The sequence below is a fragment of the Megalobrama amblycephala genome, linkage group LG12 (assembly GCF_018812025.1).
Source record: "Megalobrama amblycephala isolate DHTTF-2021 linkage group LG12, ASM1881202v1, whole genome shotgun sequence".
Taxonomy (NCBI): domain Eukaryota; kingdom Metazoa; phylum Chordata; class Actinopteri; order Cypriniformes; family Xenocyprididae; genus Megalobrama; species Megalobrama amblycephala.
The window spans coordinates 5,030,784-5,048,205 of record NC_063055.1 but is presented as its reverse complement, the minus strand read 5'-3'; the positions used below and the strand labels follow the sequence as shown (position 1 = coordinate 5,048,205).

The window sequence follows — 17,422 nt, the reverse complement described above, 5'->3', positions numbered from 1 at the left end:
CGTGAAAGTTATGCACCTTGGCACTTCCAAGGTATTGAAACATGGTTGATTATAAGTGCAGAGCTCTCAAAAAACCCTGCGCAAACTAACAAAAAAATGCAACTACACATTTTGGACATCTACATGAATTTCAGTACCATCTCAAAGTACTGCAGTATACCACTGTGCAACTTTCAGAAGAGTATGAGAGATCTATCTATCGTTTGTTTTATCTATCCATCTATCTATCCATCTATCCATCTATCCATCTATCTACCTACCTACCTACCGGCATAAATTTCATCTGACAGTTGGGGGGACAATAAAATTTCTTAAGAGCAATTTTTGAAGGGGACACAAATAATACAGCCAAAATTTATGTCTGTTTTTCTTTTCTGTCATATTATCTGGCCAACAACACAAAGTGATAGTTGTTTAAATATGTGTTACGTTCACCACGCGGTCATATTATAATTATTAAATTATCTTGCGCCCTCCACATAGTATTTTAGGTTTTGTCTGGGACAGAGAACATCTCTTAGCCTACTATATTCAACTGCAGCAAGCCCACTGATCTGCCACTTAGCATAATACTGAGCAGAACCCAACACAACGGTAGATCTACAATACCAGCCTAATATCAGTTCATGCATAGGTTTATCGCTGTGTTATTTTGGCGGTTTGATGTGTTTTCCCAAAAGAAATGGTGAAGAAATCTCTGAAGTTCATGTAACAGTAAACGTCATGTGTGTTTGAGTTTGTGTTGTAGATGAAACAACGACATTCATTCACAGAGACACGCAGAACATGTAGACATGCTTTGGCTGTTGTCTATCTATCTGTCGTCTAGGTTTTTTAAACTTTTTTCAAAACTTACAAAGATGAATTACAGTCAAATGAAATTCTTTTCTGAATATCAATGAATTTTAATTCTACTTCCTTGCATTAAATTTCCAATTGCAACTCTGTATCCTGCTTACAACCAAAATTCCAGTACTGACAGGAGCAAAACCTTGGCATCAACTGAAGTAAACAAGTGGATGTTTGCGGCTTGAAAAAGGAAACTCGTTTTGTACTCATACAGAAGTGTGCATGCAGGTGTGTGAGCTGTAATGAAGAGTGACTGTCAGACATGCCGAGGGTGAAAAGAAAGCTGTTTGTGCAGGTCAGATGAAAGTGTCAAAGAGGAGAGGCCTTGGTGAAGGGCGGCCTCTCCAAACGCCTGTCAGACCCTCTCAGACCGGCCGCCACGGGCAGCAAATGGGCCTGATCCGCAGGCATTGTGCGTGAGCACATCGCCTGTCTGCGCTGAGAGGAACAGGAGAGAAACTGAGGAGACAGACAGACGAAAGAAGGGGAGGGAATTAGATCCATGGTTTGTAGCCTTCATTGCGTCTCCGACAGGCATGTTCCGGCTCAGAGACGCTGGCTAATCCTCACCTCTCCTGCTCGCTGTTAAACGACGTCTCGCTTCAGTTTCAAACACCGCAACTCACCGCAAATGCACACACCACTCAATGGGCCTCCCATAGCTCATTTAACATCAAACTTCCAGCACAACATTCCCGGGAGCAAAAAAACAACACAAAAGCCCATTTTTGATCAGTTAGAAGGGCATTTTTCTTTGTGCTACAGATCCGTCTGCTTTTTAACACTTACAGCTTATCTTTAGGGTTTATGTATACACACACACACACACACACCCAACCGTTCAAAAGTTTGGGGTCAGTAAGATTTTTTTCGGCAAGAATGCACTGAACTGATCAAAAGTGACAGTAAAGACATTTATAATGTTACAAAAGAATTATATTTCTGATAAATGCTTTCTATTCATCAAAGAATCCTGAAAAATAAATAAATAAATAAATAAATAAAATAAATTGTAATAATATTTCACAATATTACTGTTTTTACTGTATTTTTGATCAAATAAAAGAGACATTACAACATTTGAAATATTTAAAGTTAAAATTTTTGTATTTAATTATATTAATATTAACTAAAACTATTTGTCTTCCAAGTACAATTATCATTATACTAAGGACATAAATAAATATTACTATCGTTTTTGATGTTGCTGTCTTTTAAAGTCAAGTCACCTTTATTTATATAGTGCTTTTTACAATGTAGATTGTGTCAAAGCAGCTTTACATTGATAACTGGTATATAAACAGTAAGATTTTTCTTTCGTTTTAATATTAAGGCATGAGCTGTTTGTGATTGTGCACAGGGAATATGAGGAAGCCAAGAGTTTGTGATTAAACATATGATTACTTGACCTTCTCTTACACTGAATGGAGCACAGACGTTCAACTCTTAACCTGTTATACAGCACTGCATCTTTACTGTATCAAGCTACAGTAAGAGAAGACGATGAAGAAGCTGCCAAGGCCAGAGAAGAGCTGCTTTCAAGAGCAGCTGGCAAAGCACAGACGCTCACGCAGAAGACCTCCGACTGGCAGCCACTCAACACAACACTCCAGCCTGAGAGAGAGAGAGAGAAACACACACACACACACGTCCAGGCCCGAGCGCACAATGGCTTTCATCTTCTCAATGAATGAAGCAGCTTGAAGCGTTTCAAAGGCAGACACATTCACCTGCTCATGTTCAAGTAGCTCAGGCCCAGAAACTGAGAGCAAATGGAAAGCATGAAGACTAAACAGTCTTGACCCACTATGGTAAACCAGAGAAGAGCATCACGACGGATGAATCATTTCTGAGAAACCGTAAACGGTTCCAGGGTTTACAGGGAATGCCTGTAAAAGTCTGAATTAATTCATAAATAGAATTGTGGTTGTAAACAGGAAAAAGAACAGCAATTCAAATTTGATTAGACAGACAGACAGACAGACAGACAGACAGACAGACAGACAGACAGACAGACAGACAGACAGACAGACAGACAGACAGACAGACAGACAGATAGATAGATAGATAGATAGATAGATAGATAGATAGATAGATAGACAGACAGATTAATTTCTGAGAAACCATAAACGATGCGATCGCCAAATGACAATTAACACACCAATAAGTTTTCCAGGAGGACAATAAAACGCTCCTCTCGGTTCTTTGCGGACTAAACGCACAGCAGGGAAACTACAGGTGATAAAAAGCAAATCAAAGTATTCCAGTAAAAGTGGCAACGCAATGGCGTAGAGAGAGCCAGATGAGATTTATCCCTTCACGGCCTTTTGACACTAAATTAAACTGTTGAGTCCATTCCCCGTGCCAGCTAGTTATCTTTCTGGGCTAATTTAACACTATAATTTACGTTCCATATAAAATACGTCCCGATATGGCGCTGTCGAGGCAGTACATCATTCTCGCCAAGCGCTCTGGTTTCGGCGAAAAGGACGGAATTAGATCATATTCATGATGCAATTAAACACTTCAGTGGGAATCAATGTAAAACTGATGAGCCCTGAAAACAATGCATATGGCAGGGAACATTAGAACGCATTACCTTCCGCTGGAAACCCTCGGCAGATGCAATTTAAACCCCTCCAACACTCTCGGCTGCCGTCGCCACAGCCTCATAACGCGCAGCCATAATAAATGAATTTTTCACAAAATTATTCAACTACTAAATTGCCCATGGTAACTGAATATCAGATGAAAGTGATGTGAATTATTAAGAAGAGATACTGTTTGTTCTTACCCAGAGTATAATAATCGCACAAATGAGGGGAGAGAGAGAAGGGGAGAGAGAGAGAGAGAGAGAGAGAGAGGTGTACAGGCATACAGCTCTTCATAATAAACACCGCCAGTCATGTCGAGCCGTAAAGGAAGTTGGTCTGTGACTGTGGTCACCTGCTGTGATGATGGCATTGACCATTTCCCAGTGGGCTGAAGTGCAAGATTGTGGGTGGACTTGTTGAACTACAGCAAATTATCAAGCAGTTTCGTAGGCCCAATGCTAAAATGCAATTCTAATATCTAATGTAACGTGAACAAAAAGTACAGTGCCTATTAGCCTAGTACTAGTACAGAAATCTTACCTGTTTCTTATTGATTGCATTTATGTATGACTGACAAATCTAAATCACATTAGTTTATGTTAAATCTGAATAATACATATGGATGAAAATTTTATATGCAATTCAAATACATAAATCTTAAATTCAGACCTAAATACTTTGAGTGTATTAACGTCCACAGACTCCACACCAAGGTACAATACCGTTCTGTTTATTACAAGCATACGCTGCAGTTATGTCATCTGCCACTATCGTTCATCAGCTGGAAAATATTGTTCTGAAGGTGATTCGAAAGAAACAGTTACTCTGTCATTATTGTTATATTTTTGGCATGGACTGTCTATATTCTTACAGAATTAGAAAGATTATTAAAAGGTTAAAAGTTATAGTTATCTTTATCTAGCCTTTACGCTCGGATGCACAACACAGTACAGAAGAAATCATCTGTCGCTATTTCAGTTTCGCATAGGCTTTCTAGCAATAAAATTAGGCTATTATAGCAACATTTTAATTAACGACAGACTGTTTTGTAAAGTCACATTGGTAACACTTTAGTACACATTCACTAATAACTACGACTTTTCCCTCAATAAACTCCTAATTTAATGCTTATTAATAATTAGAACGTTTGTTGTTAAGTTTAGGTATTGGGTAGGATTAAGAATGTAGAATATGGTCATGCAGAATAATATGCATTAATATGTGCTTAAGTACTAATAAACAGCCAATATTCTAGTAATATGCATTCTAATAAGCATTCTAAAAAGACCCTAAAATAAAGTCTTACTGTCACATTTTGATTGGCACATTTGACACATTAAATGGTGGTTGAAATAAAATGCTGCGTGGAGTCAATCAATCAAAATGCCACATGAACTCATCATGTCCGGCAGCCAAGTCCCACAGCCCAAAAGTTCCTGAACTTTTGAAAAAGTACTACCTCGTGAGCAGGGACTTTCTGAGGGGGAATTTTTTTCCCGGAACTTCATTTAGACCCTGGTTCCTGCAGTCGCAACACCGAGTACCACCCCAAAGTCCCTAGTTCCTGGGGAAAGTTCCTGCTGTGGAAACGCGGCTTTAGTTGAATATCTCACTGTATTGTTAGTTTATCACCGTTCTGCAGTTCTAACTTACCATAAAATTATGCATCTGTTAAACAGGTCGCAATAAGTGTGTTACGTGTTAGTGAAGCGGAAGCAATGACCGTGTGTTTTATAGTAAAGCAGGCACAAATAATTACTTTTTGTTGTGGTGGTATCATTGTAACCTGTATGTATTCATGATAAAACCACTGAAATTGTGAATCTAAGATGTCTTTATATCAGGTTGTCTAAAACTAATTAATATTAATATTAATATTATTCAATTCTTTGCCACCTGTATTTACTAAGTAACTTTTAATTTTATAGTTGTTTTAGCAATAGGTTCATCACCACCACATCACCACCCCCTTTTGTTACTTCATATGCCCTCTAGAGGTGTAACGATTCACTCGTTTTCTCGATGTATTGATTACAAATCCTGACGATGCATATGCATCGATCTAGAAACGCTTTTTGAATTGTGAATCATTCATTTCGGTCGATAATCGATCTAAAATCCTAAGAATCGGATTAATTGTGATTCGATAGCAATTCAGTACTTTAAAATATATAAACATTAAATTACTACATTGATGGAGACGTTGTGCGGCGTCATTCACAGCTCTCCTTCACAGATACGCGCTGCACTCTTTACCGCCTTCCACTGGATTGTGCTTGCGCTCTGTCCGTAGCTCACGATACATTTTTGAGCATCCCATGTTTGAGCTCTCCTCAGGACGGCCACTGCTATTTACATGAGCAGAGCAATAATCATTAGTCAAACCGATCAAGCCATCGATAAAGCATTGATAAAATACTCAAGTTTTATGGAAATGGATCACACCATTACCTGAGCAGTTGAAGTAAGTTAAAACCCCGCTTATTCAAGGGCGCGCATTTATTGCATGGAAGGAGCAAACACATAATGTAAGTGTCTAACCACATACCATATTTACAGGGCAATACCATGTTAATACTATGGTAAATGTCCAAAAAAAAACAAAAAAAAAAAATTTATCAGTCATGATAAGATTTTTGGTGGGGACCATTTACTTCAACAAATTTATCACCACAGGTTTTTGGGATAATTTAGGGGCTATTTTAAAATTTTCCTTCCATCACATATTGAACAAATGAAAAATAAATGTGACTGAATTGTGCAAGAAAGTATTGTCATTCTCGAGAGACACATGTACAAGTTAACCAGCGGAAAATGTGTATAAAAATGGACAGAGGTGCTTTTTGGAGCAATTAAGCATAATTTCAGACAATGCAAGTTTCTCCCTCTTGAAATGGTAATTACGCTTAATAATGCTTTAATCCGTCCATCACGGACGAGGTGAAAGGGAGGGGTCAAGCTAAAGTGCTCCAGGGTCACACAGTGTCAGGACGAAAGCTAGAGGTCGCACAACACCACGACAACCGGCCCATCACGTACACACACACACACATTACTGCTGGGAAATAGCTCAGGACACACAGACCACCAACACGCTCGCTCTATTCTGTTCTCAAAATACACTAGACAAGAGAGGAGAGAGAGAGAGAAATGTGATGTAAACATTTTAGAACAGCATTTTAAGTTAAATTTAAACAGAAATTGGAACCAACTAAAGTCTTATGACATTTTATAATAAACAGACAAGTCCTTCACTATGTTCCTCAACAACTTCCTGTTTCAACAGGAAATGTGTCAAATCAAAGGGGTTGAGGTTTAGCTGGTTAGTATGGCTCAGTTAGCCCCTGGTGGCAGATGTTGTTACAACACCAACTGGCTGCAAAAAGGCCATTTTTATGGCCATTCAAAAGTTGTGTTGCCGGCAACATAAACCAAAAACATAAAAGCTCCCAAATAAATTATTTTTATGAGCTGGTTCTTTTAATTAATCAGTCAAAATCTAATGATTAAATCAATTGGTCACTGAATTAAAATCTGACTCAATTACACACTGAATGTTGGTTATGTGTAGATGTGTATAGAAAATTTTAATTTAAATTAAAAATATTTTTAATTAAAATATATAAATGTACAATATTTTATGTTAAAGTACTGATGGTATAATGATATGGTAAAATTTAATAATAATGTTCATTAATAAACAAATTCATAAAAAAATATTTTAATTGAAAATAAATTATACAATTTACAATATATTATTAATGCAAAAAAAAAAAAAAAAATCTGTAGGGAAAACATCATGGTTTTATCACCTGATACCATCATAGCACCAATGCAGTACTTTTTTGTTAGTGGAAGAGTCAATTTTTTGAGGGATTACGATATTTTCCCCACTTAATTCCATTATAACTTCGCTTAATCTAATATGGACGTGTGTGACAGAGAGCAAGGTTTCTAAATGACTCCCAGCAGCTCGAGCGAACATGAGAGTAATGCTAACACAAATACAAACAAATGATACCTTTGTACCCCGTGTCATTTGTACTCCATGCAGGAAGAGAAAGAGAGAGAGAGAGAGAGAGAGAGACTCACACGTGAACCATCTCTCTCTGTGACCACTTCACCGGCAAAATGAAGAGGAAAGACAACAAATCACTCTCAAATCTGCTGCTGTTGTTCCACAGCCTATCAACGCTTCTCTCCCGCCCGGCCACGTCAATACTGAAGAGTGATGGCCGTTTGCTATATGATTGCCTTTTTTATTTTCTCTCCCTCGCTCACCTTTCTCTTCGCCCTTTTCTATTCTTCCTCTCACCGTCTAATCAGTACGGCGGGCCGAAACAAAAGAGGGATTGTCTCTTTAACTGAGAGCAGCACTGTATCACAGCTTTCTTCCCCATTTCCCCGCTTTATTAGCAGCGCAGCGGACCACTGTTTATACTAGTGGGTATTCCGTGTTTGCTGGAACAATTACAGTATGACAAATGGTCCATCAACGCCATCTATCAGAGGGCGCTTGACAGGAATCCTATACGCAGGGCGGCCATTCGTCCCCTGCTTGCCTTCTCCTGGGCACCATGCTTCAGTATCCATGACAACACGCAAGCCGCTTGCCGTGTGCGGTGCTCCTTGATGAGAGATGGCACCCAAGAGCAGCTCTGGAAATTAGCCTTTGACACCCCACCCCCCAAATGCGCTCTCAGAAACATCCCAACCCCCCAGAGCCTGCGCGCGCGCGCAAAAATGGTGCCGTGACCCGGACGGCTTCGCCCCACCCCCAGCCTGGATAATCACCGGACCCAAACACGAACGCACACACACCTCGAGATCTCGCCGGCGCAGCTTATCTGAGCAACTAGAGCATGCACAAGATGGCTGATCTCCACTCCTGATATCCCATTATCCTCAGCAAATGTAAATACAATCGCCCTCGTCCCGAAGATCGCGCTTCAGCCCCGGAAAACAAGATTGACATTTCATTGAGCGGCCTTTTGCGCTCTATATTAAACACAGGAAAGTATTTGCTTTGCAGCCAGGTTTGCAGTTGTTCATTATGCCTCACCTTTTGGCTTATTGATAGAGGGAACTCTGGGGTATTGGGAAGGAACTAAATTGCTTGGTGCAGAATAGATAATACGGCTTTAATAAAGCGCCGAAATTCGGGGTTCGAATCTTCGGCGAACATCATGCCAGACTGTGGGAAACCAAAAACAAAAAAAGTGGGGGACGCAACAGAAGGATCAATATTTGGGAGGCAGACAGAGGTGGCTGTAGCAGACAAAGGGGGTCAGAGTTTGACCCCCTGGGTGACCTTTGTCTGGTCTGTAACAAATACTGTGGGAGACGGCTAAAAAATATAATGCGGGTCACTGACATCTCACTTATTGTCTGTCATGACCGATCGCACATCTGCTTTTTTCACAAGCTGTGGCTCATGATAAGATAAATGAAGCAGATTCATGACTCCCTCAAGTCTATTTAAAAATGAGGTACTTGTCAAGTAAATGTTCGTTCAAGAAAAATAAAAAATAAACATTAAATAGTTTTTTCTTAAGTGTTTAAAAAGTCATGTGTTTAAAAACATTAGGGAAATTCTACACTGCACTTTTGCATAAGAATGAATTTGGTTGTACACAAAATTATACCAAGAAAGCAGTCTAATGCACAAACAAATGATTCTTATGAACCAGTTTTCTTCAGTGAATCAAAAACATCAGACACAAGCAGTGTGGTCGGATTCACAAGCAAGTGACTCTTTTAAACCAATCCTTTTACCGAGTCATAAATCAAAAGAGTCTAAAGACTCATGAGCAGTTACCAAATCAACAACTTTCGCAGTAATTAAATATTTGAATAAATTACAGGTTGGACGGTAATTTGAATATATTACAGGGTAGAAATATGTGCACAGCATCCATCATGTCATGTATTCAAATATTTAATTACTGCAAGTAATCATAACTTTTTGCACATATATAAATGTATATATAAATGTGTGTGTTTATTTTAAAAAAAAAAATTTTGTCAGTAACAAAAATAAGTAAAAGTCATAAGATTAATAAAAGACAAAAATGCTAAAATACATTCAGGTGAAACTTTTTTAACGCATCACTTACATATTGTCCATTTACATGAAAAAAAAACAAATTTACAGCAAAAGCTGAAAGAAAATATTTCATACGCAAGCTAAATGGATACTGTAACTGAAACATCCAAGCAAATCAGAAACAAATCAAGTGTAGCATGTGCACTACACAAGCGATGTAGTGCTCTCTTACTAAAGTCATAAAACAGTATGCTGACCTGCCGAGTTGAATAACTCATTTTAGTAGTGTGGCCTGAACTTAAATGCAAAATGTCAACAGCTATAACCCGCCTGTGCCACCGGCGCCCACATTGATGTGGCAGAGCCTCTTTCTGCCGGTTGGAAAGCCAGCAGTTTTGCAGAGACTTGGAGTTCTTAATTATCCCTCGACTTAGTCTAATTCAATCAACACAATTTCAATCTGGCAGCACACAGGCAAAACACTCCCGTCCCCTCCAGTACAGAGTCTGAAATATACACGAAGAGGAAGTCAAGCTCACAGAACAGATGAAAACTAGATGCCACATAATCTCACTGCTTAAATCACATCTTAATGACTGATTATGAATGAACAGAAGCCTAGAACTGAGAACATGCTTCTCTCTTGTACAAAAAAGTACTATGGCATTACCATGAAAATTTACCATGGAAAAACAATGGTGATACTACTGTTTAACTATGCAAAGAAAAAAGTGCTCTCGCTACATTTTGCACTATAATAAAGGCTATAAATAAATATGCTTTACTGCTTAGCTTTTTGCATATATATATATATATATATATATATATATATATATATATATATATATATATATATATATAGCTTTTTTGTATGTATTATATAAAAATAAAATAGATGTATATATACAAAATATCTTATTTATAAAATATAAATATAAAATATCTTAAAACATATTTTTTATATTTTTGCATATATTGCATTTTTTTTTTTTTATATGCATGTAATATATTTATAAGTATATAAAAAGTAACAAAATATAAAAGAAAATATAACAAAATATACAAATATATAATAAAAAATTAAATAAAATTTGCCTTTCGGCATGTATATTATATAAAAATAAAATATATGTACACTACCGCTCAAAAGATTGGGATCGGTAAGATTTTTAATGTTTTTAAAAGAAGTTTTGTCTGTTCACCAAGGCTTAATTTATTTAATTAAAAATACAGTTTATAAATAACTGTAACAGTTTATAAAATAATTGTAAATAATATTTACAATTTAAAATAACTGTTTTCTATTTGAATGTATTTTACAAAGTAATTTGTGACCAGTCACGGAAAGTAGGGACACAAGTCGGTTCTGGGGCATTTTGAGTTATTCACAGATTCTGAAAGTGCAGTCTCCAAGCTTTCCAACGATGTGTGACACATGGAAATCTGATAATATTTGGAGAAGTTGTGGCCATTTGAAGGTAGGCACTCAAGAAAACTCTATAGGGAGAAAAACGCCTCTAAAGTTGCAGTTCTCGCCTGTTCTCACCTGCTGGGAGTGACAATAGGGCTCATTTACATCTCATTTAGATAAGCCATACCCCCTGTAAAGCTGCATGGACCGCATACTATTAATAATAAAGGTTAATGTGCATTGTAAATGTCAGTAATTTATCTTTTTTGACTTTTATAAAAATGATTTAGAGGCTAGGAGGATTATGTGACTTTTTTTGTCAAAACTCTATTTGAACTTGTGCATTGTAGATAACATGTTGCAAGACACTCCTTTAAAATCTGCCCATCATTTTTAATGTTATTATTTTAATGTTTATGTAAAGAAAAAGTACATATTGATGCTAATTTTATTTGTTATTTGCTGGTTTTCCACATAAAACTTGGTGAATTGACTTTTTGAACAGGATTCTGTGATAACCGTGATCATTTTGGTCACTATAATCATGAAATGAAATTTTCTCACCCGAGAAGCCTGTTAAAGAAGAATAGGCAATCCAGGAACTAACTGGACTAACAGAGGCCAGAGATCGCTACCTATGGCTATTCAAAACACTTTTCAAGACAATAAATACACGATTGAGACGATGACTGCATGCATTGACTCAGAATTTGCGTCTGAATAGCGCTCCCTCCGTGGGCGTGGCCGCATTAGCGGATAATGAGCTGAATCACAGACTTCTGACATGGCTCTCTTTTCATACAGATTACATAAACACAGAAGGTTTGTTTTAGATTTGACTTACACGTTTTAAAACTTGACATTTCAACGTTTTTTCAGACATAAGTATAATTTTTTTATGATTAGTATTCACTAAGTTACAGTTCATTTTCTGAGAACTATCAGATTGGACTTCGTTCAGAAGGAGATGAGAGATCACGCATCATGTTAGTTTTCTTTATTTTTCAAAAAGCACAACATTTTGTTTTTACTCTGAGTGTACACAAATAAAAGAAGACATTCTATAGTTTCAATTGATATATTACTTATGTCTCTATGACAAAAAATGACGGAGTATTTTAAGTCTGTTTTGCTGCAATGTGAAAAAAATCCTGCAAAATGCGCCGGCGCGTTACCCGACTCCAGAAAGGTAATGTCTTATTATGCCGCTTTCATCGTCGCTCAGATCGTCTTCAGAATCAGTGAGCGCTTGTTCATAAGCATCCGGCTTGTCGAAGAAGTACTTCAAAACATTTTCGGTGTAACGGCCACGGTTCTTCATTGAATTTTGATATCAGCTAGAGCCGGCCAGAGCGCTGCATAATAAGTAGCCACGCTTCCCAGTATGGAAATACACACAGACATGACACGCCCCTACTGCGTGCTAGAATCTCTGAAAAACAAGCCGATTTCAACCTCAAAATGTACGCTTTTAAATATACCAATACTGCTATCTCAAACACGGACAGGCTTCTTCATGATCTCAACTAACAGATTCTGCAAAAAAACGAAAATCACCAATTTTGAAAAAAAATGCTGCTTTCTCATTTTGCTCGAGAGTTGTGCTGCCGACTTGTGTCCCTGGTTTCCGTGACGGGTCACATTTATTCTTGTGTTGGCAAAGCTGAATTTTCAGCATCATTACTCCAGTCTTCAGTGTCACATAATCCTTCAGAAATCATTCTAATATGATGATTTGCTGCTCAAGAAATATTTGTTATTATTATCAATGTTGAAAACAGTTGTGTACTTTTTTTTCAGGATTCCTTGATGAATAGAAAGTTCAAAAGAACAGCATTTATCTAAAATACAAAGCTTTTGTAACATTTTACACTACCGTTCAAAAGTTTGGGGTCAGTAAGAATTTTTTTTTTTTTTTTTTTTTTAAGAAATTAAAGAAATTAATACTTTATTCAGCAAGGATGCATTAAATCAATCAAAAGTGACAGTAAAGACATTTATAATGTTACAAAAGATTAGATTTCAAATAAACACTGTTCTTTTGAACTTTCTCTTCATCAAAGAATCCTGAAAAAAAAAATATTGTACACAAATATTTTGTACAATTGTAAACAATAAATGTTTCTTGAGCAGTAAATTGACATATTAGAATGATTTCTAAAGGATCATGTGACACTGAAGACTGGATTAATGATGCTGAAAATTCAGCTTTGCCAACACAGGAATAAATTACATTTTAAAATATTTTCAAATAGAAAACAGTCATTTTAAATTGTAATAATATTTCACAATATTACTGTTTTTACTGTATTTTTAATTAAGTAAATGCAGCCTTGGTGAGCAGACGAAACTTCTTTTAAAAACATTAAAAAACTTACCGATCCCAAACTTTTGAACGGTAGTGTATATGTACAAAAAATAATATCTATGTAATATAATAAATATTATATATTTCATATATAATAGATATAAATACACACACACAGACATATATATATATATATATATATATATATGTATAGGTTTATATAGAATAAACCTATAAAAATATAGTCCAATGCAACCTTTAAAATTCAGACTTAACAGTTTCTGATCATTGATCAAGATCAATGAAGAAAAAGAATCATTGATTTGACCCAGCAACCCTCATGAAGGCAGTCTTGACCTGACCTTAAACGTTCTCCCGGGGATCCTGATGCATCCCAACACGCATGGACGCAGACACATGGACAGCGAGCAGCATAAGCCTTCATTTAAAGGTCATTAGGTTTTAATTGCACGGCTAATTCCCTGTGAGGAACGGAAGCGGCGTGTCTGCGAGAAGGCCGGACAGGGTGGAGGGGAAGTTAAACCATCATGAATTGAGCTCTTAAAAACCCAGAAAGCCATCAGAGCAGAGGACCACCCCCATTCAAACAGCATCCCACTCAACGCTCGCACCACGTTATTAGATTTAATAAGCTCAAATAGCAGCCCGGCCCCACGCGTCATTATACAGCCGTTACTTTCTTGCCGACTGCCAAGACTGTTTTGCGCCGGCTTCATACTGCCAGAGCCAACAATCACAGATTAGTGAAGCCCTTCTCCCATTTCAACAGAGGTTAATAAAAAGCGACAGGGCTAAGTCTGCTCTGATTAACTATGCTGAGAGATATTAGCGCAGTTTGTTACATCAGATCATTATTGGATTAAACGGCGCGCACGCTCGCACAACAATGAAATTTTCATTTTCCATTTACAAGATGTACACACAAAGCCGGCTGGGAGTACACTTGTCAGAACAAAGAGGGTATTATTTTTTCCTCTTTTTCAAAGTGACAAAATCTCATATTGATACTACTTCCTGATGACGCTCCATCCTGTGATGTTCTCGGGTCAAACGCTTACTGTAATTGTTTTCACGAAAACAAAAAGCAAAGATTAGTAAACCATTTGCAGCAATTACCCTCAGCGAACACCTTTCGATTGCAACCGTGCACGGATCCGTAAAGGTTTAGGGAGCAAAAAAACCCACCAGTTCTGATGAGTTAAATGTGTCAGGTTGTGGAGAGTGTGTTTTTAGATTTGGCCTTTTGTTCACAACTTAACGCAGATCATGCTTCACTCTTAACTCTGAACTTAAACCTGACCTAAACCCTATCCTTGGACCTTAATCAACCTACTATTGAAGCTAGTTTCTTTCTATGCAGATTAAAGAGTTGCTTGGGAAAAATCAATGGAGGTCAGTGGAGAAGAGAAGTTATTTCAGCACTGTGTTTATAAGCTTATCATTAGGCCTAATGAGAACAACAACATGAACAGATTAGAAAGTCTATATTTCAGAGGAAAGACAATTAAGCTATATCTGAGGACGTCGCCATGTGGGACGAAAGTTGAGCGTTTACTTCAATATGAAGCATTTATGGTACTAAGAGAGTGCAAATGATTGCATCTAAATCAAGCATCACTATTACTTAGTAAAGTGATCAGATTAACAAGTAACATCTAGCATCCCGTACCCTAGAGATCAGAATATCACAGACCCTTTTGACATGGACCAGTAAGAAACCACCTAACAACCAACCTGAAAACCCAAACAACCACCTAAATGCCCTATAAATCACCCACAACATCCCAGGCATCATCTCAGTGACTGTTAATTATTTTTTCATTATGATTTATGGGATGTTTTTACATTGACTGGCATAGATCCAACATAAACACCCACATGAAATATATAAAAAAAATTAAACTTTCAGCAAGTTCAGCAAGTTGCAACATTTCTGATTTTCATTTAGTTTAACTTAATGTAATAAAATAAACTTTAAAAAAATAAAAAAATAAAATCTAATTCCAAATATCAATTAAAAACAAAAACAAACAAAAAACAAACAACTAAAATACCATCTCAATACTAAAATAACACTAAATCAAGGTAAGCAAGATAAGTCTGTTTTTCTTGCCAGATGTTGAATTGGTGTCTCTTTTGAGTCAATGACAGATCTAATTAAGATCAACACAGATACGAGTTTAAACTCCTTTACTGAAATCAACCAGGTCTTTACTTAAAGCTGTTTTAAGAACATGTATGAACAAGAATGAACTGTGACAGTGTTGTATTTTTAAAAAGGGGTGAGGTGCACGTCACGCTTAACACTAGACGCCGGTAAGTTCTAGTGTAAAATCGTGAACCTGACTCTGAATCTCTTCCATTCCAGAGATGACCTCGAAAATAAAATTGTGACCCTGATTGGATAGGACCAGTATATGGGCATTCTGGAGTATACTTTGCAGTTTCATCATGCATTAAAAAATATCCTGGCTCTTCCAAGCTTTATAATGGTAGTGAATGGTACTCCTGATTTTGAAGTCCAAAAAAGTGCATCCATCCATCATAAAAGTACGACTCCAGGGGGTTAGTAAAGGCCTTCTGAAGTGAAGCGATGGGTTTTTGTAAGAAAAATATCCATATTTAAAACTTTATAATCTAAAATAACTATCTTCCGGCAGACGGCCTACACAAATTGACTTGCGCCAAAAGAGTAACTTCTGACGCAACGTAGGATGTTGGAGTAGAGTAAGATTAAATGGGGGCTGGGCGACAAAAAATCCTCTGATATTTCTCTTTAAAAACTGTTATTTTAGACTCCTAACTTGTGACCAGTGTTTTGTTTTGCGACCGCACTATCCTCTGCGCTTCCACTTTCGTCATTGCGTCATGCGTCAGGTCAGAAGATACTCTTTTGGTGTAAATCGACTTGCGTAGGCCGTCCGCCAGAAGCTAGTTATTTTAGTTTATAAAGTTTTAAATATGGATCTTTTTCTTACAAAAAATCATTGCTTCGCTTCAGAAGGCCTTTATTAACCCCCTGGAGCCGTGTGGATTACTTTTATGATGGATGGATGCACTATTTTGGACTTCAAAATCAGGAGCGCCATTCACTACCATTATAAAGCTTGGAAGAGCAAGGATATTTTATAATATAACTCCGATTGTGTTCGTCTGAAAGAAGATAGCCATATGCACCTAGGATGGCTTGAGTAAATAATGGGATAATTTTTGGGTGAACTGTCTCTTTAAGGGGTCAGAGGACTCCACTCCTTTCAGGGTATTCTACAACTACTGCTACTACTACTACTTCTATTACTCCATTGAGGGTTTGGAGGTTCACTAGAAGCCATCAGAGGAGGAAAGTGTTGGTATAAGCCTGGAAGTTGCTACTAGTGTGTTTCGTGAACCGAAGCTCTCTGACTCTTCCATTCAAACATAGGCGCCCGAATTTAGAGATTCAGGCAGTTATAGTCACTGTTTGTCTGACTGATTGCACTTTATCTTATATATGTAACCTTTTTATTTCTTTAATTCTTTTTATAACTTTTACTTAATCATTTTTTATTCTCTTAAAAATCATGATTCTCAATTTATCATGCAGCTCAATGTTTAATGATGCCCGGATCACTCAGAAACACCCTGTTTTCCCCCCACATATCCGCCAGTTAGCACATGTACCTGTTACAAGCCTTTCGCCGTATTATGCCAGTGATCAGCTATCCGACTGTGGCAGAAATATTAACTTTTGCTTCAGCCGCTCCACTCATTTCACCCTCTAAAGAGAGAGGTCTGTCCCTACGAGAGCCAAACCTGCTTCCAACTGCAGAAGAAAGAGTGGGCTTCAATTAGTGTGTCTCTTGGGGTCCCCACCGTCCCATTACCCGCCATAAATCCTGATGCTTTACGATTAGGTGCATAAAATGAGTCATCCATCTGGACAGTAAATAAAAGCTTGTCAGTGGCCTGACGCCAAGCCTGAACACAGCTTCCTGTGAAACTCACCTCTATATGTGGACAGTCAGACATCAGCAGCATCAAAACAAGGCTAAAACTGTCCAGCAGAGACACACGCTCGTTAACAATATATGCATCATTCGGAATGCTTTTTAAAATCCACTTCAACTCCAAAATTTTCAAATGAGGTAGCACACAGGATACAGAATTGCATTTTGGATTTGAATAACAAGAAGTAGAATTAAAATGAACTGAAA

General features: G+C 37.4%; 1 protein-coding gene across 2 annotated transcripts in view; it reads right to left on the bottom strand.

Moving 5' to 3' along the window:
* Window positions 1-17,422, bottom strand: part of cux2b (cut-like homeobox 2b) — a 186,503-nt gene that overhangs the window by 130,476 nt on the left and 38,605 nt on the right. The gene's annotated exons all lie outside the window — the stretch shown is intronic.